Source organism: Choloepus didactylus, chromosome 23 (assembly GCF_015220235.1).
Source record: "Choloepus didactylus isolate mChoDid1 chromosome 23, mChoDid1.pri, whole genome shotgun sequence".
In the NCBI taxonomy this organism is placed as follows: Eukaryota; Metazoa; Chordata; class Mammalia; order Pilosa; family Megalonychidae; genus Choloepus; species Choloepus didactylus.
In genome coordinates, this window is record NC_051329.1 from 17,399,961 (window position 1) to 17,423,934 (window position 23,974).

Sequence of the window (23,974 nt, forward strand, 5' to 3'; positions counted from 1 at the left end):
TTTACTTCAATTGCTCTTTTTCACTCTAATTATTATTCTCGTTATTTTTGTGTGTGTGCTAATGAAGGTGCCAGGGATTGATTTGGGTGATGAATGTACCACTATGTAATGGTACTGTGAACAATCGAAAGTACGATTTGTTTTGTATGGCTGCGTGGTATGTGAATATATCTCAATAAAATGAAGATAAAAAAAAAAAAAAATCTAACAGCGTCCATGAAAGGCCTTTGGGTAGGGGCATGAACCTACCTGAAATTGTATGCAACTTAAAATCTTGTTTATTGTCTTCCAAAGGGTTTATGTTCCAACAAAAGCAAAGAAAGCACACTGTTCTAGTGAGCTTATGATATACAGAGGGATATCTCACTAATCTTAAAATCCTAATTATTTTAATTGTTCCAGAATCCACAAGTGGATTAAGAAAAGTCTCTTAAGCAGAATAATCTAGATACTGTCTGGGATCCACATTTGGAGCCCATGTATTTTTTTAAAGCAGTGCTTAGCAGCCTGTGACTGACAATAAAAAATTGATGAAGTGGGTGGGGGCAGGCTCAGGATCCAGGCTCCTTGGCAGGTGGGGAGGCCCCCAGGACCACCCGAGGAAATGAGAGAAGAAAGATGCTACACAGAACAGATGTGGGGATGTCTGACCTGGCCACGCCCCCTCCCTTGGAAGGACCTCAGCGCCCCGCTCAAAGGGTGGGACCTGGGACTCCCAAGCTCATTCCAGGTGATCCTCCTCTCCTGGCCACAGCTGATTGGCCTGGGGGTTGACGTTTGACCCTCGCTTGGCCAGTCAGAGTCTTTGTTTCTCAAAAATCCCCGTGAAGACAAACAGAAGTCCGCCATGTTGGAGCATTAAAGGATGCCAACGTGAAAGCCGAGCTTGGAATCCTGGCAACCCACCCAGAGGAAGCCGACTTGCAAAGCAATTTATGCAGCAGAAAGAAGCCCGGAGGATTGAGCAGTGGGGGACAACTATTTTCTGGATCCCGTGAGGGTAGCCAGTTTCAAGAGGAAGCAATCGTGTTCCCGCAGTGGAGACATTTTTGATTGTCACAGCTCAGGATAAGGAGGGGCTGTTATGGCATCTAGTGGGTGGGGGTCAGGGGTGCTGATTGAGCATGCACATAACAAAGAATTATCTCACTCCAAAGCTCAACGGTGCCTGGGTTGGGAAACCTTGCCATTGCCTGAATTTTCAGTCTTTATGTTCCAAGAGAGTTTTCTGTGTCCTTAAATTCCATCTTACTTAAGCTAGCCTGAATATTCTCCCTCTCTTTCTCTTGTAGCCAAAGGATAATAATAATAGCTTACACTTATGGAAATCTTACTATGTGCCTGGCACTATGCTAAGCACTTTCCACATTTAGTCTTCAAAACGAACCACGGGGCATGAGCTCTTATTAGCTCATTTTATAGAAGGAGAAACAGAGGTTTGGAAACTTGGTTAACTTGCCCAAGGCTCAAGTCAAGGTCATGAATCCAGAAAGAGCAAAAAGCCTACATACCTCACTAGCAACAAAGGATAACTGCCTTAGAGTTAGTAACCATAGTAATAACATTTTTCAAGTGTTTACTGTGTTTGGTACTTCTATGCTTTGCGGATACTGACTTGTTTAATCCTCACAGTACTCATTTTGCAAGTGAGGAAAACAAGGTGTGGTGTGGTGGAGTAACTTGCCCAGTGTCACAGAGCTAGTAAGTGGCAGCTGAGATTTCATCCCAGCTGGTCTGGCTCAAAGTGTGTGCATTTCCTGACTATGTTAGGTTACCTCTCAGAAGAGCAAGAAGAAACACTTACGGTGTTGAACAGAAGTCACTTTGACCCTTGTGTTTTACAAGATTGGAGTTACCTACCATGTTCATAGCAGCACTTTCACAATAGCTGAAAGGTGGAAACAACCCAAGGGTCCCTCAACAATGGAGGAATAGACAAAGTGTGGTACATATACACAGTGGAATGTTATTCGGCCATGTAGAATGAAGTTCTGAGACATGCTGCAACATGGAAGAAACTTGTAAACATTGTGCTTAATGAAATAAGCAAGTATTAAGGATGAATGCTGTGTGATGTCACTTAAAAGAAAGGTCTAGAAATAGCAGATCTGCAGAGGCAGAAAGTAGATGAGAGGTTACTGGGAGATCTGGTAAGGAGGGAGAAATGGGGAGTGTAAGCTTGGGAAATATGGAGCATGTGTAAATAAAATTAATAATAATCAAAGATGAGTGTGGTGGATTGAATTATATATCCCAGAACACAACAGGTTCTTAATCTTAATTCATTCCTATGGGTGTGCACCCATTGTAAATAGAACCTTTCAAAGATATTATTTTTAGTTGAGGTGTCACTGGCTGAATTGGGATGGGTCTTAATCCTATTGCTGGAGACCTTATAAAGAAAAAGCCACAGGGAGGACCCAGAAGAGAAAGGCAAGGACATCGTCATATGGTGGGGAACCCAAGGAACGCTGAGAATTGCCAACCTTCCAGAACGCTGTTGGCGGCTGGAGGAAACAAGCCTGACTCCAGCCTCTAGTCTGTGAAAAGATGCATTCCCATCATTAAGCCAAAGCCACTGTGTGGTGTTTGTCATTGCAGCCAGGAAACGAAGAAAGTGGGGATTAAAAGAAGGGAAATGGGGGAGGAGAGAACACTGTGAACAAAGCCTCGAAGGTATGAAAATGCACGTTCAACTGAGGATGTCCCTTAAGGCCTTCAGACAGACACTGGGCTTAAGTCTGAAATGGCAAAGTGAGGGCTAAAGTGAAGAAGTCCTGAAATCCAAGGTAAAAGTTTGAGTCTTACTGTCTTGGAGGAGAGAGGCAAAGTTTTAAACAGGAATGAAGAGATATGGCCTCTTGTGTTGTGTGTTACAAAGTGCCAGTAAATTTGTAGGATACATTTCTCAAAGTAGAATTGCTGGGTTAAAGTTAAACACCTTTAAATTTTTGATACATTCTTCCAGAGTGTCAGAAGGCCAGATTTTTAGGTAATGAGGGTAATGAGTTCTGTTTTGGTCAAAGTGCTGTGTTGTAAGGATCTCTTTGTGGATGGTCAGGTGTAGCAAGGACAAATGACACCAGAGGTGTATGAAAGAAAAGTTTATTATTACTTAGGTCCTAGAACAGAGAGGAGGGGCAGGCCTCACAGGGTCATCATGGGGAAACACACAGGAGTGTAGGCTCAACCAAGCAGGCAGGGAGCCAAAGCCTGCAGTGGTCCAGGGACTGTGCCTTTAGAACATCATGTGGATAGAGCTATAGTGATTGACCGAGCCTGAGTAGGGATTGGGGAGTTTGCATTTGATTCGGGGGCACAAATCTGGGTAGGACAGGAGGAGGAGAAGGAGAAGCTGTTTATCTTGTATAAGCAGGTGTCAGGGGTCGTCACTGAGCCCCTGTGTTATTTTAATCCACTATAGGTGTCAGAGGCCAAAGGTCACTATGAATATGCCCCAAAACCAATTAGTAAACCCGGACCAGGACTCGGAAGAGAAGTGACACCTGGAGATGTACCGAAAGCAAAGCTATAAGAACTCCAAGCCTTCATGATGATTTAAGATGATCAACCATGCTTCAAATGTAAATAAAGATACACTAGACACATAAACTATGAAAGGTTTTCAATGTACTGTGAAAGTCTATACACAGCACATAAAAACACAATTCCATCTTAAATTTACCATAAAACTAATACATTAGCTGTGGTAAATATTAATTACATATTCAAATATCTTTTTCTTGCCTCTTTAAATTTAGAAGGGCTTTTGGAGAAGGGTCTGGATTTTTCAGAAGCGTTTGCAGAGTGTGGATGCCCTTCAGCTAAAGCCCACTAGAAACATACCTGGAGCTGGACAAGTTGGGTTTATCATCCATCGCAGTAAAGGGGAACATTCGCCACTGGGGGCTATGGGGCATCTTAGTAAGAGGGTGTTAGAAAGGACTTACAGAATTTGAACTCTGGTTGAGTTGAATTGGGGGAGGGTTTAAGGAACTGGAGCTTTGCTCTGGATTGGACGCCAGCAGGAAGTGGGAGCAGTTCAACAATTGGGTATCTTAATGGATCTTATCTGGAGGCAGGGAAGATTAGAGCGAGGCTAACGCTGTAATTGGTGAAGCAGCAGCAGTCACTCATATTAGCCTGAGCAGGGGGATGTTTGGACAATGGTCACATTTTGTCTGTGTTCAGACATGCTTGTTTTTGTCTTGATCCTTTGTTGTCATGGAGTTTCCTTGCCTGATGTTGATGTTCAATGAAACGGCTCATGTTCACCAGGAGAACACCAAGGCCAAGCTGACAGCACCAGGCCAGTTCCTGGATGTTAGACTGATTTTCTTTTTTTTTCTCAAAAGGAAGTTTCCACAATCTTTGTCTGACTGATCCTCACTCATCCTCCAGATCTCTGCTTAAACCTCATTTCAGGACAGTTTTTCGTGATCTGCCCTTTTCCCATCTCCCCCCATCCCAAAATAAATAGATCAGATTTTCCTTCCTGTTATACAGCCTTTAACAACTTCTGCTTCTCCTTTGCAACACTCATCACATTTGTCATTGCTTAATTGCACCATGAGTTACATAAGACATCTCACCAGCTGGCATGTAAACTCCACAAGAGCCAGGGCCATGTCCATTTTGTTCATCCCATTATCCTCCATGCCTCACACAGCCATGAACACTCAGTAGATGCTAAAAATTGGTATTTGATGAGTGAATAGTGAATGAACACAGGACAGTGAGCTCCTTGTGGATGTGGATAGTGCCTCACTGATGTCTGTATCCCAGCACCTCTAAGAGCACTTGGCACATAGTAGGTGCTCAATAAATATTTGTGTGATCAGTTCGTGACCCAATGAAACCTTCTTTTCCATTCATTCCGTTCTAGCCAAGAAGTTATTGCAGTTGCTCAGAGTGATTCTAAATAACTGAGTATGTTCAGTGAAATTGTAGTGAGCAGTAGAGGCTCAAGTGTGTGGTGTGGTTAGCTGAAAACCATTTTGAAAAGGAAAGCTTGGCCCAAATTTTCTCCTCTTTGCCTCACACCCCTCTTTACCTTCTTAGAAACTCTGCGTGGTATCGGATCAAATAAAGGCCCTCAAGAAACCTGCGACAGCTATGAGCCCTGCACACTTCATTGGAAAGCCATAAACACAATTACTGCATCATTAAGGACTTTAAAACAGAAGCTTTGAAGCAACACAAAGAGGACTGCCTAGTTGGGCATGAACAGTGCCTGTGTGCGCTATTGCCTCCCTGTTGGAAGCCACCTAGGAATGACAAAGGATTATGAACTGAAATGTTGTAGTGGCAGGTACAAGGAAAGCAGATAGAGAAGGCCCGGGTTCCACTCACAATCTAATGCTCCTTAGCTCTTGTTCCCTTGGGCAATATTTTAGCTTGGCTTCTCTGAGCCTCAGTTTCCTCATGTGTAAAAAGAGGGATTGGGGATTAATTGCAACAGTGGAATCACTATTTCTCCCCTCTTGTATCCAGACCCTTTCCATTTGTCTCATAAAAGAAGTGGAATATATTTCCCCTCCCCATCCTTTAAATCCATGCTGGCTATTTGCCTTGCTTTGGCCAATGGGATGTTAGCACAGGTGAGGCAAGCAGAGGTCTGAAAAAGGGCTTGGATGTTTCTACTTTCATTCCAGTTCCTTTGCCATTGCCAGGGCAAGATCCTCAGGCTGGCAGGATGAGGAACCTGTGCTGTGTAGCACAGTCATCCCAGATGTCCCAGCTGAGACCTTCCTAGATCAGCCAACAGCCAGCCATCCCCAGACGTGTGAGCGAGTCCAGCCCAGCCCAGCAGAGCCACCTAGATAATCGGCAGTTGGCCACAGAGATGTGAGAGAAGCAACAGGATTAGATGAGCCCAGCCCAGGTCAGCAGAACCCCACAATCTCATTAGCTAAATAAATATTCATTGCTGTTTGCCTTGAGGTTTTGGGGATTGCTTGTTATGAAGCATTATTGTGGAAATATATGACCGATACTGGATTATAAGATTAGTCATACCTATTCACTGAGTTGTGAGGAACGACAAGAGAGAGTGCACAGCACTTTCAGTGAGCACTTAAATGAACTGTAGCCAGGGCATTATATTGTTTCCTAAACTCTTTAGTACTATGTCGAAGTAAGGAGTCACCGATATACAGTAACATGTGTCCTGGTTTGCTAATGCTGCCATTTTGCTAAACACCAGAAATGCATTGGCTTTTATAAAGGGGGTTTATTTGGTTAAAAAGTTACAGTCTTAAGGCCATAAAGTATCCAAGGTAAGGCATCAGCAATAGGGTACCTTCACTCGAGAAAGGCCATTGGCGTCCGGAAAACCTCTGTTAGCTGGGAGGGCACGTAGCTGGCGTCTGCTTGCTCCCAGGTTGCATTTCAAAATGGTGTTCTCCAACACGTCTGTCTCAGCTGCAGCTCCTCTTCAAAATGTCACTCTCAGTTGCTCTCCAAAATGTCACTCACAGCTGCACTGAGTTCCTTCTGTTTGTCAACTCATTTATATGGCTCCAGTGATTTAATTCAGACCCACCCTGAATGGGTGGGGCAACACTTCCATGGAAATTATCCAATCAAACGTTTCACTCACAGTTGATTGAGTCTCATCTCCATGAAAACACTCAATCAACACTAATATGTCTGACTCCACAAGATTGCATCAAAGATAATGGCGTTTTGGGGGACATAACACGTCCAAACTAGCACAACATGCTATGTAGTAATAATGATAAAAGATCAGAATGAACAAAACTAAGAAATTGGGCACTGGCTATAATGTATAAATATGAGCATTCACTCATGCACATCAGCTGTTGAGAACATCCTACAAGGTCTGTTCTCTGAGGATTCTTAGAGATCACCTATGAGAAAAATGAGAGAGAATCAAAGTGACACGGCTAGTAAGTGGCAGTCGACCAGAACTTGAGATATTTATAATGTGTCCAGCATGGCGATACATGGTATTTTCATGTCCCCTCCTAAGGAAGCTATCGACTTATTCCTCATCATTGCCTCCTCTTTTCTGCTTCCCATTCTCCTAAGAGTTGACAGCAGGGGTAAATACCTGTGCTTATCAGCGCCAGTCTGCACAAGGTTGGTGCTGATGGCTTTAGTCCATTTAGACTGTTAACTGCTGCAGGCACACCTTGACACCTCAATTGCATATTGTTTTGTTGAAAGACCATATGGCATAGAGGTTGAAAGCATCCTGATCAGGATCAATACTCCTTCCAATTGTCCGGACGCCAAAATCAGAAGCCGAAGGTTACATGTTTCCCAAGTTCACAGTTATTTCCAGTCATTGTCCATCCATGCTTTTATCATCCATTGAGGATCAGGCCCTGTGGGACTGCGTTGAACCAATGGGTAGACATAAATCAATCTGTTTCAATACTGATGATAATAGCACACAACTCTGTAGGGCTTATTATGTGCCAACCTTCTTCTAAATACTATACATATATTAACTTATTTACTATTTGCAACAACCCTTTGAGGCACATACTATTATAAATGCTTTTTACAGATGAGGAAGCTGTCTAAGAATTTATATATGAAATTAATTTTTGAAAATTATATGTGGAGGTAGGTTATATAAGGTCTGAGTTTCATTTCAGGAGGTAAAGGGCATATTACAATATATTTATCATAAAGGAGTGGGTAGAATGGACCATTGCTCCCAATTCTTCATCTCCCTTAATAGAACTATACGTAACTCCCTTTGCCATGTGAGTTTCAATATCTCCCACTAGGGTGAGTGGAGAATATTTCCCTGCCCCATTGATTTTGGCTTTGGCCACGAGACTCTCTCTGGCCAGTGGAATGTGGAAAGAAACAAAAATGTGCCAGTCCTGAGCCTGGGCTTCAAGAGGCATCATGTATTTCCCCTAGTCCTCTTGTGCTCTTACCATGAGAAGAACATGCCTGGTCTCAGGAGATGTGGAAACCATTGGAACAGATCTGAACCCAACCTGAAGCCTGGTGCCAAACCCCTGGAGTCCTAGATGTGTTCAGCAGAGCCACAGGCAATGCACAAACCCATGAGTAAAAAAATAAGTGTTTGTTCTTGTAAATCATTGAGATTTTGAGATTGTTATGCATCAGAAATTGACTAACACGAAGGATGTTGGATCTGATAGGATTGATAAATACTGTGTCCTACTGTTTCTCCTGTAAGCAAAGCAGTTAGCTGAGGTCTTGACACACAGAGGAAATAAATGCTTTGTACACAGGAGTTTCTCTGTGAACATCAAGAATGGCTAAGCCATATTCTGATACTGTGTTAAAGGGGACTGTAGACACACAGCTTTGAAATCCTGAGGTTTAGGGGTTTGGCAATTACTATTGAACTCTCCCACCACAAGGGTAAGCGCTGGTGCTTTAGGAGGGTGTAAATTTACAGAACAGGCAGTTCGGAAATAATCGATGAGTTCTCTTCTTTAAAAGAGGACCCGGCGCCATGGAAACGACAAACATGTTCAGCTTTGTGACTGTGGATTATAATTACCAAGTTATTAACCGGAGCATTATGTGGGAGATTGATGGTTCTTTCCCAATGTAATGTGTCCTTTAAATGCTAAATAATAAGTTAAACGCAAAGAATAAAAAGTTAGATGGCTTATTTATGGAGTAATTAGGGGATATTTCCAGCCCGTAAATTAGGGCATCTGTAGAAACCTAATGCTGCAGAGGAGAAAGAGCCCCAAATTAGAAACCAGGAGATCTGAATTATCAGCCATGTGCCTGCTGAGTGACCTTGAGCAGGTTACATCATTGCCATGAGACCCAGTTTCTTCATTTGGAAAATGGGGGGAGGGCATATAAATATCCACCTCATAAGGGAAGTGTGAGGAGTCAAGCATGATTATATAAGGTGAACACAGTGCCTGACACATAATAAGCAGTTACAAAATGTTAACTATCATTATATCATCATATTTGAAATAAGAGATTTGGCCCTGCTAATAAGAGATTTGCTACATTATGTTTTTAGTCAATAAGTAATTGGTGCATTTTGCAATAGACCATTAATGAATTCTTATTTAAATAGCACCCTTTAATTGTCCTGCTTAAAAAATAATCAGAAACTTGGGTAAACATAAGAAAGAAGAAAGAAGAAAATAAAAATCACCCATTTAATCCTCCCGTCTAAATAGAACCACTGTTAACATTTTTATGTAAACTCATTCTTTTTTTTTTTTTCACCCCTGTATAGAATTTCTTTTTTAAATCTGAATTTGGAATCATGTTGTACATGCTGATTTGCCACCTGCTTTTGAGATGCTTCCAGTGCCATTAAATATTCTCCTAAAACACACTTTTTAATGTCTGCAGGGTAGGGTATTCTTGAGGAACACTGTCTAAGTGGAAGGTTTATTTGTGGAAGCCTGCTTAGGCCAGTCACTTAAATGATACTTTCAGACTTTCTGAAAATCTTCTTTTGAATTGGTCTTAAATGGGCCTGGGCTTGGCTGTAAGTTTCCTCTCCACCTCCTCCTACCTCCTTCACCTGTCCCCAAGCTCTCTGTCAAGTAGTTAATGATTGCACCAGGCACTTATTCAGTAGGGGATCTCTTGGTTTAAAGGGTCTCTATGGTGAGCCATTTTGTAAAAGGGAAGAAAGTCGTTCAAATAATCACCCTCTAATTTCTCTGGTTGGCCAAGCTTCTTTAAAAATTGAGTTCTTTCTTAAAGTAAGGTCCATCTCAGGTAAAAACTTTTCTACTGGTCTTAAACTACCTTAGTTGACTCCACGTAGCACTCTTTCTCTGAATAACAAGAGGGAATACTTCTCTCTGTCCTCTCTGCCACTGATTATCCTAGGTTATTGTTTCTCTCTGGTAGTTCTCGAGATAAGTGTAGGTGATTTGTACATAAACATTAAAAAATTAATTGTTATGTACATAATTTAAGGTGGATTAGAAGATAGCTTATACAAACCAACCCTGAGATTTCATGGATATTATTGCTTAGTCTCTGGTGTGATTTATTTAAGCACAAAAAATGTATGTGACAATAACATGGTGTTCTGGTTTGCTAATGCTGCCGGAATGCAAAACACCAGAAATGGATTGGCTTTTATAAAGGGGGTTTATTTGGTTACACAGTTATAGTCTTAAGGACATAAAGTGCCCATCAATAAAGGATACCTTCTCTGGAGAAAGGCCATTGGCATCCAGAAAACCTCTGTTAGCTGGAAAGGCATGTGGCTGGCGTCTGCTTGCCCCCAGGTTGCATTTCAAAATGGCGTTCTCCAAAATGTCTGCATCAGCTTCCAACAGCCGTCTTCAAAATGTCTGTCTCAGCTACAGTTCCTCTCAGCTTCCTCTTCAAAGTGTCCCTCTCAGCTGTAGCAAGGTCACTCCTTCTGTCTGAGCTTGTATAGTGCTCTAGTAAACCAATCAAGGCCAATGCTGAATGGGCAGGGCCACACCTCCATGGAGACCATCCAACCAGAGTTATCACCCACAGTTGGATGGGGCGCATCTCCATGGAAACAACCCAGTCCAAATGTTCCAACCTAATAAACACCAATACGTCTGCCCCCACAAGACTGTACCAAAGAACATGGCTTTTTCTGGGGGACACAATACATACAAACTGGCACACATGGGACTTGGACATTGGAAAAATCCGATGATTGACGTTTGGCAACTGACATTTGAAATTGACGTTGGGTAAATGTTGTCTTGGTTCAAGCCATCATCTTCTCTTGCCTAGACTCCTACAGGAACCTTCTGCTTTGGTTCATGCCCTTGTCCAACCCATTCTCCACACCACAGCAAAATAAAAATATAAATTGAAAATCTCTCCTCTTTAAAGCCTGGCAATGGCTCCCCACTGTTCTTAAGATAAAAACCCAGATCCTTAAAGTGACCCTACAAGGTCTCGTCCTTGTGAGACTATTTATCTCATTTGGCTGGGAAATAGGTGTTAATAACCCTCTTTTATAGATGAAGAAACTGAAGTTCAGAAAGAGTAAACCACTGGCTCAAGGTTATACAACTAATTGCAAGCAGGTGAAGGATTCAAATCCAGGTCTTCTGATACTAGGTTTCTGTTCATCGTACCTAAACCATCTCATAAAGTGTGTAGCTATAAAACATCCTTTGCTCAGCTAAGAAACAGCAGTTGGGTATGTCAGTTGGTAGTGTTGGTTGGAAGTGAGAAAAAATACAACTCAAACTGGTTTAAGCAAAGAAGGGACTTCATTGGTTCAAGTAACTGGAAAGTTCAGGGGTGGGTCAAGTTTCAGGCATGGCTGGATCCAGGGACCCAAGTGATAGCTTCAGGGTGCATTGTCTCTTCCTCTCCATCTCTCTGTTCTCCTTTCTTTGAGTTGATTCTATTCACAAACAGGTTTTCCCTTTATGGTCTTATGGTGACTGCCAGCAGTTCCCAGGAATACATCCTTCCAGGTTTGCATCCAGCAAGAAAAGTGAGCCAGTCTTTGCCCCAGCATTCCCTGAAAAAGTCTCATTGCCTCTCATGGGCTCTGCTTGTGTGACACGATTATCTCCAAACCAAACATATTGACCAGAGGAATTTAATGTGTTGATTTACTTGGGCCTGCATCATATGCTTTGACCCTGGACCGGGAAAGGAGCCTTACCTGTGGCACATTGGAGGAGAGTGGAGAGATGGTGATTTCCCAAGGATAACTCAGCATACTTTGCCAGGAAAAGAATGAACAGATGCAGGTTGGCAAAAACTACAGATGTACAACCCTCTGGTCCTGCCTGAGGACTTGACCCTGATCAATAGTGTGGAAAATGCAGACTCGTGTAGCAAAGTGAAGAACTAGGTAGGAAAGGAGAGAAGTGTGTTTTTTACATCTGGAAGATGCCCCAGGGGGTGATGGTGGTTCTAGTTTGGGGCAGAAGCAATGCTTAGCTCCCCTCTGGGTCTCTGTCCCTTTAAGCTACCTGTAGTAGTCAGGTCTCCTGCACAAGCGCTTAGGTCAAGTTGCAAATAGCAGTTCAGATTTCACAGAAGTGAGAGGGAGCTGGTATAGCATTTCATTTTCAGAGGTTCTGTTTTATGACTTTAAAATGAAAATTATTGCTCTTTTCTAATTACAAAAATAAAGCAGTTCATAGAAAGGGTAGTCACTACTTAGTCTTATACTGTTTCCTTTGTATGTGGTGAATTGCTTTTCTCTTGCTGCTTTCAGAACTTGCTCCTTCTCTTCTGTGTTTGATAGTGTGATCAGTATATGTCTCGGAGTGGGTTTATTTGGATTTATTCTATTTGGAGTTCGCTGAGCATTTATGATTTGTGTATTTATGTTGTTTAGAAGATTTGGGAAGTTTTCCCCAACAATTTCTTTGAATACTCTTCCTAGACCTTTACTCTTTTCTTCCCCTTCTGGGACACCAATGAGTCTTATATTTGGACGTTTCATATTATCTATCATATCCCTGAGGTCCATTTCAATTTTTTCAATTTTTTTCCCCATTCTTTCTTTTATGCTTTCATTTTCCATTCTGTCATCTTCCAGGTCACTGATTCGTTGTTCAACTTCCTCTAGTCTTGTACTATGAGTGTCCAGAATCTTTTTAATTTGGTCAACAGTTTCTTTAATTTCCATTAGATCATCCATTTTTTTATTTAGTCTTGCAATGTCTTCTTTATGCTCTTCTAGAGTCTTCTTGATTTCCTTCATATCCCTTACTATGGTCTCATTGTTCATCTTTAGTTCTTTGAGTAGCTGCTCTAGGTGCTGTGTCTCTTCTGGTCTTTTGATTTGGGTGCTTGGGCTTGGGTTATCCATATCGTCTGGTTTTTTCATATGCTTTATAATTTTCTGTTGTTTTTGGCCTCGTGGCATTTGCTGAACTTGATAGGGTTCTTTTAGGGTTTGTAGACCTATTGAAGTCCTTATCTCTAATTTATCAGATCTACAGCTTCGTGGAGTACACTTTCTCTAACTAACCAGCAGGTGGCGTCCACGAGCCACCTGTTCTCCACAAGCCAGTTCTCCCCTGCTTAGCCTTTTTGGTGAGTGGGGGAGTGAGTCTTGTGGGGCCCAATTGGTGTACCAAGCTTGCGTGTGTAGTTGGTGTTGCCTGCCCTGTATGTGGGGCGTGTTTCTGGGCAGTCGGGGAGGGGGGGTGGCCCTAACAATCAAATCTCCCTGATGATCCTAGAGTTTTAAAGCTGCTGCAATAGTCTAATCCTTCAGTTCAGTCCTGCCACAGTTTGTCTCTGCCACTGACCCACAAGTGTTTGGTATTGGCGTATGGCTCCTGAGACTTGCAAGTGGGCCCCTCTTCCAGGCTGTGCACCCCGGGTCCTCTGTTGAGGGATGACTGTGCTATGTCACAGGTGAGTGCTGTCCCCCCAGGGCAGTTCTGGGCTGCTGGGCTGTGTAGGGAGACTCCCAGTCTGCTCAAATGATGGCTGAATGGGGCTTTGTTAATTCACACTGCTCCACCTTCCCAGCTCTGGAACAATCAGCTGAGGTTGCAGGGAAGGCTAATGTCCACGCCCAGTTTTGTGGTGTGTGCCTGTTATTTGAAGCACTTCCGTCACACTGGGTTGTCTGGGGCAGCTCTGGGCTATGGGGCTGGCGATGGGCAGGAGTGTTTCCTGTCCACCAGGATGGTGGCTGTGAGCGGACACCCCCCTTTTCTTGGGAAGTTGTGGTGTTTAGTGAATTTTCTCAGCCACTGGATTATTGCCTTTTGTCTCAGAGCTCTCTTAAGTTCTGCTCTTGACTTCACGTGCCCAAATTGCAATTCTTTGAAGCTTTCTGTATTGGGCTTCTTAGAGTAATTGTTTTAGAAAAAGAAAAAAGGATTAAAAAAAAAAAAAAAAAAGGGCCCTCCTCAGAGATCTAATGGGTTATTGAAATGCTAATAGACAAAGCAACCAGGGCCATTAAGGAAAGGTCCACAGGGCAGAGAGATCAGCTTTTCTTCGGGATTTGCATATGCGCCTCAAGGCCTGAGCTCCGCCCTTCCCCTTTCTGTGTTCACCAGAACTCCAAAAATCCTCTGCTTTTATTTTGGAGTTTTTCGTGTTATTTTTTTTTTTCTATGCCTGTCTCCTCTCTGCTGGGCTGGCAGCTCTGAGATTCTCTGGTGTCTGGTCTCAGTCTATCTATGGTTGGAGTATGGATCAGTAGAATGAGTTTCCGAGAAGGGCTACCACTGCAGTTCTCCCTTCTCCTTCCCGGAGCTGGCAGCCCCTCCTCCCACGGGACTGAGCCTGGCAGGGAGGGGCGCGGGTCCCCTGGCCGCAAAAACTTACAGATTTCGCTGATCTCAGCAGTTCGACATTTTCATGAGTGTTGTATGAAGTATGCCCAAAGACAGATTGCTCTGTGGTGTCCAGTCCACGCAGTTCCTGGCTTTTTACCTACTTTCCTGGAGGAGTAACTAAAACTTACAGCTCACCAGTCCTCCATCTTGCCCCGTCTCCCCATAGAAAGGGAAATACAGAAAGCAGTTAGTTGGTACACAACAATTATAAGATGACTGAAGGAATAAAAATTAAAAATAACCCACAATTTTATAACCCTTTTAATAGTTTTATTTATATCCATCCTGACTTTTTACTATGCATGTGAATATGTTGCTTGTATATAATGGACAGGCTCACATACATTTTTAAAACAAGATTTTGGATCCTATATGGAATACTTGAAAATTTTTTTTTTATTTAACAATAAATATACGATGGCCATTCTCCTATTCATTAAAAATGGTTTTGGAAGATATGAGTTTTAATGACTGAGGAGTCTTCCAGTATAGTATGTATGTAGCATAATTAATTTATCCAGTTCGCTATCACTGGACGTATTGGTTGCTTGAAAATTTGCTATGCTATGAATAGTATCAAGACAAATATCCGTATGCACAAACACAGCTCTATTAATTTGTATTAAGCACAGTTTTAAAGTTCTTGATAAATATCATCAATTTGTTTGAAGGCTTTTATTTAAAAATGTGTTTTTATTATAAAGGACTTACAGACTCTTTAAGATATTCTAAAGTTACAAAAGGGTATTTTATCAAATGGTGAAAAATCCTAGCTACTCTCCCTTCCACAACCTGAAGGTAATCGCTGTCAGCAATCTTGATATTCTTTCAGACCTTTTTTCTGTATGTGAACGCATCAAGAATATACCCACACTTACACATATGTTTGTTGGTTTCTTTTCTCCCCCACTGCCATCCCTCCTTTTCCCCTTCTTCCCTTCCACTGGTATTTTCTGAATTCCAATCTTGTGCCACACATGGTCCCAGGACATGGATTGGTGATTGTTTTTAGGAATTTTCGGTAGAAAGAACTAGCCATTCTGTATTTAAAAATAAAATGCATGATAAAGTCATTTTGTACTTCTAATTCATATTCATGGCTATAGGGTTTTTATTTAAAGTCAATACTTTATTTGTGTCTCCCTCTTCAGTGCTGAAAATCTTCATTCTCAAAGTCATCAAAATAATTATTCATTTGCTTTATTCCACAATATCCCACATTACATATACAACATGCTGAAATGACCAATGTCATCACTAACATCATCCATTCGATTAATGAAAGTAATAGAAGGTTTATTTAAAAAAATGGGAGGAGAACCTAAAATGGTGGTTAGTAGAAACAGGGCAAAAAAACACCTCTGTGAAAAATACTAGATAAAAGCCAGAAAGTCACCCAGAACACCAGTTCCAGCAATGCACCAGCTGGACAAGGTCTGCTATATCCACAGGGACGGTGCACTTGGTGAAACCGGGAGTCTGCATTCTGAAACAAGTGAGTAAGCTTGCCGAACATCCAGCAGCCATGCTGCAGTGTGGGGAAACCGTGGGTTGGCGTTTGAAGGTGGACTTGTTCTTTTTTAAAAAACCCCAAAGCGGCTGCAGATATGGCAGTGAGAACTGCACAGTGAAGCATGGCAGGAAAGGGGTGTGTGAACGCCTCAATATCTGGCGTGGAAGATAGCCTTTCGCACACCCGCTGCTAATTGTTTCAGAGCGAGGCAAGCAGAAGTTAGCTGAAAGGGGAAAATAACCATGCCCCTTGCAGCCATCTTCCTGCTGGGCTGGGAATGTTCCTGCCTGGTGCCGGCGCCATAGCCCAGAGCCGTGCCAAAAAACCCAGTGTGACAGGAACTGTTTCCAGCAACACGCGCACACGCCACAGTATCGGTCATGGACAGTAACCTTTTGCACATCCACAGCTAATTGTCCCAGAGCTGGGAAGGTGGAGCTGTGCGAAAAGAGGGAAATTAACATGCTGCATACAGCCATCCTTACAGCAGGCTGGGAATGCATCTACACGGCCCGGGGGCCCAGAACTTCCCTTGAGGAATGGCGCGTATTTGTGATGTAGCACAACCTTCTGTCAGCAGAGGCCCTAGAAGGGCACGGCTTGGAAGAGGGACCCACTCAGAAATCCCAGGGATGAAACGCCAATACCAAGGACTTGTGGGTCAGTGGCAGAGACAATCTGTGGTGAGACTGAAATGAAGGTTTAGATTCTTGCAACAGCCTTAAATCTCCAGAAATACCTGGGAGGTTTGATTATTAAAGCTACCCTCCCTCCCTAACCACTCAGACACATGCCCCACATTCAGGGAGGACAACACCAACAATACACCCAAACTTGGTGCACCATTTGGACCCCACAAGAATCAGACCCCCACACACCACAAAGACAAAATTGGGGAGAACTGACTTGAGGGGAATAGGTGACTCGCGGACGCCATCTGCGGGTTAGTTAAAGTGTACACTACCAAGCTGTTGATCTGACAAATCAGAGATTAGTCTGTGAATAATCCTACATATCCTAAAAGAACCCTATCAAGTAAAGCAAATGCCAGGAGGCCAAAAACAACAGAAAATTTTAAAGCACATGAAAAAACCAGATGATATGGATAACCCAAACCCAAACACCCAAATCAAAAGATCAGAGGAGACACAGTACTTGGAGCAATTAATCAAAGAACTAAAGACAGGCAATGAGAGTGTGGCACAGGATGTAAAGGACATGAAGAAGAGCATGGCACAGGATATAAAGGACATGAAAAAGACCCTAGAAGAGCATAAAGAAGTAATTGCAAGAGTAAATAAAAAGATAGATGATCTTATGGAAAGAAAAGAAACTGTTGACCAAATTAAAAAGATTCTGGGTACTCATAGTACAAGACTAGAGGAAGCTGAACAGTGTATCAGTGACCTGGAGGACAACAGAATAGAAAATGAAACAACAAAAGAAAGAATGGAGAAAAAAATTGAAAAATCTAAATGGACCTCAGGGATATGATAGATAAAATAAAACGTCCAAATATAAGACTCATTGGTGTCCCAGAAGGGGAAGAGAAGGGTAAAGGTCTAGGAAGAGTATTCAAAGTAATTGTTGGGGAAAACTTCCCAAACCTTCTACACAATATAAATACACAAAGCATAAATGCCCAGCAAACTCCAAATAGAATAAATCCAAATAAACCTGCTCCAAGACATTCTGATCAGACTGTCAAATACTGAAGAGAAGGAGCAAGTTCTGAAAGCAACAAGAGAAAAGCAATTCACCACATACAAACAACTTAAGACTAAATGGTGACTACTCAGCGGCCACCATGGAGGCAAGAAGGCAGTGGCATGACATATTTAAAATTCTGAGAGAGAAAAATTTCCAACCATGAATACTTTATCTGACAAAGCTCTCCTTCAAATTTGAGGGAGAGCTTAAATTTTTCACAAGCAAATGCTGAGAGATTTTGCTAATAAAAACCTGCCCTACCTTCAGATACTAAAGGGAGCCCTAGAAACAAATAAAGGAGGGAGAGATATAGAGAAAGGTTCAGTACTAAAGAGAGTCAATATTTGTTCATTAAAGGATGATAAGAGAGAGAGGGAAAAAATATATCTGACAAACATAAACCAAAGGATAGGATGGCTGATTCAAAAATGCCTTCACAGTAAGAACATTGAATGTAAATGGATTCAACTCCCCAATTAAAAGATATAGATTCACAGAATGGATCAGAAAATATGAACCATCAATATGTTGAATGCAAGAGACTCATCTTAGACACAGGGACACAAAGAAAGTGAAAGTGAAAGAATGGAAAAAATATTTCATGCAAGCTACAGCCAAAAGAAAGCAGGAGTAGCATTAATCTCAGATAAAATAAACTTTAAATGCAAGATGTTATGAGAGACAAAGAAGGCCACTACATACTAATAAAAGGGGCAATTCAACAAGAAGAAATAACAATCATAAATGTTTATGCACCCAATCATGGTGCCACAAAATACATGAGACAAACACTGGCAAAACTAAAGGAAGCGACAGATGTTTCCACAATAATTGTGGATGACTTCAACACATCACTCTCTCCTATAGATAGATTAACCAGACAGAAGACCAATAAGGAAATTGAAAACCTAAACAATCTGATAAATGAACTGGATTTAAAAGACATATATAGAACATTACATCCCAAATCACCAGGATGCACATTCTTCTCTAGAGATCACGGAACTTTCTGCAGAATAGACCATATGCTGGGACATAAAACAAGCCTCAGTAAATTTTTAAAAAAAATTGAAATTATTCAAAGCACATTCTCTGACCACAATGGAATACAATTAGAAGCCAATAACCTTCAGAGACTTAGAAAATTCACGAACATTTGGAGGTTAAACAACACACTCCTAAAATAATGTGGAATGCAGGGGAACTAGCGATAGAGAGTAATTAATGAAGGGGGAAAGATAACCCAATAATAACAGATAAGCTATCGTGGGTAAACTTAACGTTCTGGGAATGCCCAGGAATGACTATGGTCTGTTAATTTCTGATGGGTATGGTAGGAACAAGTTCACAGAAATGTTACTGTATTAGGTTATTTTCTTGTGGTAGAGTAGGAACATGTTGGAAGTAAAGTAGGTATTTTAGGTTAGTTGTCTTTTTCTTACTCCCTTGTTATGGTTTTTTTGAAATGTTTTTTTTATTGAATATCTTTTAAAAAAATATTTGTTATAGTTAATTAAAAAAAAAAGAGTTAATTAAAAAAAAAAGGAAAAAAATATGAGAGGCCCCTTGAGGAGTTGGTGGAGAATGCAGGGGTGTTGGGCTTCCCCACCTTGATGGTTGCTGATGTGGTCACAGACATAGGGGACTGGTGGTTTGATGGGTTGAGCCCTCTACCACGGAATTTGCCCTTGGGAAGACTGTTGCTGAAAAGGAGAGGCTAGGCCTCCCTGTAATTGTGCCTAAGAGCCTCCTCCCGAATGACTCTTTTTTGCTCAGATGTGGCCCTCTCTCTCTAGCTAAGCCAACTTGGCAGGTGAAATCACTGTCCTCCCAACTACGTGGGATCAGACACCCAGGGGAGTGAATCTCCCTGACAATGTGGAATATGACTCCTGGGGAGGAATCTAGACCTGGCATCGTGGGATGGAGAGCATCTTCTTGACCAAAAGGGGGATGTGAAAGGAAATGAAATAAGCTTCAGTGGCAGAGAGATTCCAAAAGGAGCTGAGAGGTCACTCTGGTGGGCACTCTTATGTACAATATAGACAACCCTTTTTAGGTTCTAATGAATTGGAATAGCTAGCAGTAAATATCTGAAACTATCAAACTACAACCCAGAACCCATGAATCTTGTAGACGATTGTATAAAAATGTAGTGTATGAGGGGTGACAATGTGATTGGGAAAGCCATATGGACCACACTCCCCTTTGTCCAATTTATGGATGGAGGAGTAGAAAAATGGGAGGAAAAAGAAAAGAAAAAAAGAAAAAAAAGGAAGGCACCCAGTGTTCTTTTTTACTTTGGTTCTTTTTGCCTTTGGTTTTTATTCTTATTGTTTTTGTGTGTGTGGTAATGAAATGTCAAAAATTAATTTTGTTGATGAATGCACAACTATGTAATGGTACTGTAAACAATTGAATGTATGCTTTGTTTTATATGACTGCATGCTATGTGAATATATCTCAATAAAAATGAATTAAAAAAAATTGGCAGTCCTTTTTTATCCTTGCGGTATATATACCACATGAGGGATATAGAGTCAAGTTTTATATTTTAAAGTTACTTGAAAGAATTCCTCTCTGTGTGGTTGTGATACTAACTGAATACACATTTAGATTCATTTGCTTTATTTTACTTTGAATTTTTAGGGATTACTTTTAAAATTCAATTTTGTTCAAAGGTCAATTGAGGATAGAAATTCTTGGCCCACACTTTCTTGCCTGGGAGATCCTAAGTACGGCACATCATTATCTTCTAGCATAAAGTGCGGCTGCTAAGAAGTCTAATAACAATTTGATTTTATGTACCTTAAAAGTGACTTGGTATTTTTCGCCTTGTGCTCAAAGTATTATCCTCTTTTTCCTTTAAAGTCCAATATTTTTTTCTAGAATATATTTCAGTGTTGGCTATTTTGGGTTGATTTTCTTAAATTATAGTTCTTAGTATTGTTTCTTTTTCCTTGCTTTGGATTTCTTCTTTAGAGACTTTTATTACATACATGTTCTATAGTTATATTTTCTTAATTTCTTTTAGATAGTTTTGAAATATTAGGTTATAGTTTTCTTTTTCTTTCCCTTTTTGCTGGAATGTCTTTCTGGCGTGATTTCATTGTCTGTACATTTCCTTTTCTCTTATAATTTTGAATGGGATTTGACCATTAACCTTTTTTGTTACTTGCTTTTTGTAAGTAAAATGAGTTTTCTCTATACTTTTACGTAGAAAAATAAAGCTAGGATAGCTTTTCAAGCTTCTTGTTTCTAGAGCTCTTTTCTGGTTTGCTAAAGCTACCAGAATGCAATATACCAGAAATGGAGTAGCTTTTACAATGGGGGGTTATTAGTTCACAAATTTACAGTTATAAGGCCATGAAAATGTCCCAATTAAGGCATCAACAGGATGACACCTACTCTGAAGAAAGGCCAATGGCATCTGAGGTTCCTCTGTCACATGGGAAGGCATGTGGCTGGCTCTGCTGACCCTTCTCTCTTGGTTTTAGCTTCTGGTTTCCATGGCTTTCTCCAAAATGTCTCTGGGCTTATGTCTTAGCTTCTCTCTTAGCTTCTGTTAGCTTCTTCCGGGGGCAAACTCTGGATTACACATCTTAGCTTCTCTAAGTTCTCTCCAAAATATCTCTGTCTTTTATCCTCTCATAGAGGACTCCAGCAAGGGAACTAAGACCCACCTTGAATGGCTGGGTCACATCTCCATGGAAACAACCTAATCAAAAGGTCCCACCCATAAAGGTATGCCCCACAAGATTGGGTTAAAAGAACGTAGTCTTTTCTGGAGTACATAACAGATCCAAACCAGCACAAGCTCTAACTTCATTTGTTTTCAATAATTAATCATAAATATGGTCGAATACTTTCAGATGAATCCTTTATTCTTCCACTTTTATCCAGACTGTCTCTTTCCTTGTCCCCTATTGCCTTGCCAGGCTTAATTTGGATTCTCCTCTTGGCAGTTTCTCCTATAGTGCAGAGCTTTGTCCTGGAGGGTGTTAGATTTGAGCATTCAAGAGGCCGAGACCTCTCCAGCTCTCAGACTTGATCACGTCCCCTTTGCACTCACCTGCAAGATGGAATTGGCAGAACCCCTCCTGTATTCACGTCATGGTCTGGGATTGCTCTGCCTTGATTTCCTGGGAGCATCTGTTGGTGGTCCATTGTCTCAGGAGGACCCCTTCTCCTTCCCTCTGTTTCTTCTTGCACAGAAGCTGTTAACACCTGGGTCTAGTGGCTGCTGATGGTTTTTCCCCACCCACTCATATTTTAGGATTTGTGGGGACACCTTGCCACCTTGTGTATTAGTCAGGACTTTCTAGGGAAACAGAACCAATGAGAGATATCTGTAAATATGAGATTTTATAAAGTGTCTTATGCAACTGTGGGGATGCATGTGTCCAAATTCCAAAGGGCAGGCTGTGAGCTGGCAACTTCGATGACAATTTTCAATGAATTTCCCAGGTGAGACTGGCTAGCTGAAGTAGAGAAGAAAATTCTCCCTTCTGACTGCTGAAGTCATCACTTCTCTTTTCAAATTCTTCAACTGATTGGATTAAATGTCTGTCATTGGGGAAGCACTCCCCTTAGTAGATGTAATCAGCCGTAGATGCAATCAACTTACTGATGATTTAAGTCCATGAAATGTCCTTGCAGTAGCAGTTGGGCCAGTGCTTGACCAGAAAACTGGGTACCATTACCTGGCCAAGTTGACACATGAACCTAATCATCACACCCTGTTTTGTTGTAGGTGTTTTCTGTGAGGTTTCAGTTTTGCTATCTATTTTAGGTCAGCACCCAGCGCCTGAGATGGGGATGACTGTCTATGTGATTAATTGGGGAATGCACTCAGAAGAAAAGGAGAGATGGAAGCATGCTTGGGTAGAGGAAGGAGCTAAGGATGGGTCTCAGCTGGTGAAGAGCTATAGTCTCTCCCCACGGAGAGGTGAACTGCCCCACAGCGTTAGTCCCTTAGGCGAGGGACTCAGCCTTTTTACCCTCTTGACAGTCAGCCGTTCGCTGTGGGCTGCCCCCTGAGACATGTAAGCTCCTAGGCAAGGAGGGCTCCCATTTGAGAGCAATTCTCTGGTGAAAGGGACAGGAGTGAGCCGATAGCATGGCATCTAGAAGCACCAGCCCAGTAAAGGGGATCTAAGGGCACTGATGATACTATCCCAGTTATTCTGATTTTCTTATTGGGAGAGTTGGGGAAAATTCTAAAATCATGTCACTGTCTTTTATGGGGAGAGTTGGGGGAGAGTCTAAAACCACATCACTGTCTTTGTCATCTTCTCCAAATTGGAGTTATCCTTCATCTGTACTCTTTCTCATTTTAGCAGCCACACAAAGTTTGGTCCAGTGTAACAGCATACCAAACTGTTATCCAATACCAGTTGCCTTTTCTTCTGCTTGGAAGGAGAAGAGTTTGGGAAGGGAGCATGTGCAGATTTTTTTACTAGTTCCACAATTCACTACCTTCTTCATTGTTGACTACCATTTTTAGCCCCTCAGGGTTGAAGGAAGGTGGGTGGAAAGGAGAGATGGGGTGGGGGACAGCAGTGGGGAAGTTCTTAGGCAACCGGTACACTTTCAATCTGAGTTTGGGTTCCTTGGGGCAGAATGGAAGTCAGAGATGACTGTTTCCCATGGGGCACTTTTGTGGGTTCCCAGGTGAGCCTCTCACTTGCATCTCTGACTTCAGAGCTCTTTCTGCCTTCAATACCCTGCCTGCCCCCTGTTCCCTTCACATCTCCATGTGTTTCTCTTGGGCAGGATACCCTTTAAGAGGACACCACTAGCTCCCTTCTGTGTGAACTATATTGCTGTCTGGGAAACGCATTCTTTTGACCCACTGTCAGCAGAAGACAGCTAGCTCCCAATGCAATCCTCTCTTCCCTCTGCTCCCAGGCAGGGAAAGCTCCAGACACAACACCATGTCCTGAGTTCACTGGACTCCAGAAGGCTTAGATCAAGCTCTCTGAGGCTGTTGCAGTGACCCAGTATTTCCAGACACCCTCTGGCGCTCCATTTTCTCACTGGGATATCAAGCAGAGAGTCAACCAACCCATCCCATTGAACAATAGCTCCCCCCATTGAGATTTGGCAGTTGGACAAGATGCTTCCTTAATATCCTTGGATATTTCAAATAATTTAGAGGTGAGGGGAAGTTCCCATAGGGGCATGTTGACTCCAACTAGTCTAGCCTGTGGAATTCTTGAGCATTAATGAAAAAAAGATCATCAGGTCACAAGAGGGAAATGCTTAACACAAAGGAATGTTACTAATGGGGGAATTTCAAGGAAAGATTGGGAAGATACTCTTTTGGCATGAGGCTTCCCCCTAAATTGTATGAAAAGATTTTACTCACTCTAGTCCTGAACATGTAAGAGTGTGCATGTTTGTGTGTATGTATGTGTGTGTTTTCAAGACACAGGGAAAGGGTGGGGAGGAGTGGTTGAGGAATAAGAAAGAA